The sequence below is a fragment of the Mandrillus leucophaeus genome, unplaced genomic scaffold (genome assembly GCF_000951045.1).
Source record: "Mandrillus leucophaeus isolate KB7577 unplaced genomic scaffold, Mleu.le_1.0 Scaffold75, whole genome shotgun sequence".
Classification (NCBI taxonomy): domain Eukaryota; kingdom Metazoa; phylum Chordata; class Mammalia; order Primates; family Cercopithecidae; genus Mandrillus; species Mandrillus leucophaeus.
Window position 1 is genome coordinate 6,429,541 of NW_012108141.1, and position 3,189 is coordinate 6,432,729.

Below are 3,189 nucleotides of genomic sequence, written 5' to 3' on the forward strand. Positions count from 1 at the left end.
CTCGTGATCCGCCCGTCTCGGCCTCCCAAAGTGCTGGGATTACAGGCTTGAGCCACCGCGCCCGGCCGGGATTCTTGCCTTTTTTAGGAGAAAAACTTTTTTAGGAGAGAAGCTTTCGTTCTATTACCAGTAAATAAAATGTTAGCATAGATTATGGTAGAAATTCTGTATCAGATTGAAGAAGTCACCCTCTATTCCTAGCTTGCTGAAATTCTTTTTTTTTTTTTTTCCTGGAGTGCAGTGGCATGATCTCTGCTCACTGCAACCTTCACCTCCTGGGTTCAAGCGATTCTCTTGCCTCAGCCTCCCAAGTAGCTGGGACTACAGGTGTGTGCCACCCCGCCCAGCTAATTATTGTATTTTTAGTAGAGACTAGGTTTCACCATGTTGGCCAGAATGGTCTCTATCTCTTGACCTCGTGATCTGCCCACCTCAGCCTCCCAAAGTGTTGGGATTACAGATGTGAGCCACTGCACCCAGCCTGAAATTCTTTATCAAGAATGGGATACAGACCATATGCAGAATAATAAAATTAGATCCTTATATCACCCCATATATATACATCACCTGAAATTACAAAACTACTAGAATAAAACATAGAGGAAAAAGCTTCTTGACATGGGTCTTGGCAAAGACTTCTTGAACATGACCCCAAAAGCACTGACAATAAAAACAAAAATAGACAAACTGGATTTTATCAAACTAAAGAGGGTCTGTACAGCAAAGGAAACAACTAACAGAGTGAAGAGACAACCTATGAAACAAGATAAGATACTTGCAAACTATACGTCTAATGAGAGGATAATATCGAAAATATGTAAGGAACTCAAACAACTCAATAACAAGAAAACAAATAACCTGATTTTTAAATGGGCGAAGGACCCAAATAGACATTTCTCAAAAGACATTCAAAGGGCTAACAGGCCGAGATAGGTTTATGAAACTAATCACCAGGAAAAATGCAAATTAAAGTCACAATGATATATCACTTCACATCTATTATAATGCCTTTTATGTTTAAAAAAAGATAGAAGATGTTGGTGAAGATGCAGAGAAAAAGGAATTCTTGTACATTGCTGGTGAGAATGTAAATTAGTATAGCAATTATGGAAAACAATATGGAGGTTTTTCAAAAAATTAAAAATAGAACTACCATATGATCCAGCAATTCCACTTCTGGGTATATATCCAAACGAAATGAAATCAGTGTGTGGAAGAGATATCTGCACTTTCGTGTTTATTGCAGCATTATTCACAATAGCCAAGACATGGAATAAACTTAAGTGTGCATCAGCAGATGAGTAAATAAAATGTGGTACATATGCACAATGGAATACTATTCAGCCTTAAAAAAGAAGAAAATTCTGTGATTTGCAACAACATGGATGGAACTCGAAGACATTATTCTAAGTAAAATTAGACCAGCACAGAAAGACAAATACTGTATGATCTCACTTATATGTGGAATCTTTAAAAGTTGAATTAAAAGATGTAGAAAGTAGAATGGTAGTTACTAGGGGCTGGCTGGGGACAGAGAGAGTATGGGAAGATGCTGGCCAAAAGGTTTAAAGTTGCAGTTAGACAGCAGAAAGAAGTTCTGAAGATCTATTGTATAGAATGGTAACTATAGTTAATAATAATGTACTGTGTACTTGAGAATTGCTAAGAGAGTAGATTTTAAATATTCTAACCACAAAAAAAACAAGTATTTTAGGTGATGTACATGCTAAGTATCTTGATTTAATTATTCCAAATGTATACATATATCAAAGCATTATGTTGCATTGCATACATGTAAACAATACAACTTTTTAAAAATATAAACCAGTGCAGTAGCTCATGCCTATAATCGAAGCACTTTGGGAGGCTGAAGCAAGAAGATGGCTTGAGCTGCGCTGTTCAAGACCAGCCCTGGCAACATAGTGAGACCCTGTCACTACAAAACATAAAATAAAAAACAGGCATGGTGGCACACACTTGTAGTTCCACCTACTCAGGAGGCTGATTTGGGAGATCACTTGAGCCTGGGAGGTGGAGGCTGCAGTGAGTTGTAGTCACACCACTGCACTCCAGCCTGGGTAACAGAGCAAGACTGTCTGAAAAAAATTGTATGTCTATTTCTGTATCAAATGTACATCAATTATTGCCAAATGCTAGTTCAGGATCACTTGATATAATGTGGGCTTTTCTTCTTTAGATTGTCAATATGATGAGTTACACAGATTACTTTTCAATTATTGCACCAACCTTGCATTATTTGAGTAAATTGCATTTTTCATTAGTGCTGTTTTCCTGTTTTCCTTTTATATAATGCTGTGTCCAATTTACTAATATTTTACCAGGGACTTTGTGTCTATGTTCATGAGGAATATATTGGTCTTTGGAATTTTTTTCCTGTATCATCTTTGTTTGAATTTTATTCCTGGCTTCATAAAATAAATTATGAAACATCTCCTTTCTTCCATATTCTTGAAGAAAATATGTGGCATTAGTGTTATATCTCCTTTAAACATTTAATAGAATTTAACTAGCATTTGTGTTATATCTCCTTTAAAAATTTAGTAGAATTTAACTAGCATTAGTGTTATATCTCCTTTAAACATTTAGTGAAATTTAACAGTTAAGACACCTAAGCATGAAGATTTCTTTTTCAGAAAGATTTTTTTGTTTAACTTTGAATTCAAGTTTTTAATACCTGTAGCACTGCTCAGCTATGTATTTCATCTTGGGTAAGTATTGGTAATTTGAGATTTTTCAAGGAATTTGATTTTCCATAATTTGTCAGATTTGTTGCATTTATCATAGTATTAACTTAGTATCCTCTTAAAGCCTGCAAAGTCAGTCATGATGTCTCTTCTTTTATTCCTGATATTGGAAATTTGTGTCTTATCTCTTTTTTCTTTGTAAATCTTGCTAGAGCTTTCTAAATTATATCAATCTTTTAAAGGAATCAGCTTGTGTTTTCATTGATTATTGTGTTTCTGCTTTTTATTCATTTAATTCATGTGGTTATTTTTACTATTTCTGTTTTTTGGTTGTTTTTCTTGTTTTTAGTTTAAGGTGGGAGATTAGATTTTTTTTTTTTTTTTTTGAGAATGTCCTTTTTTCTCCTCTTTCTCTCTCTCTCTCTGTCCTTCCTTCTCTCTCTTTCTTTCTTTCAGAGAGTCTCACTTTGTCACCCAGGCTGGA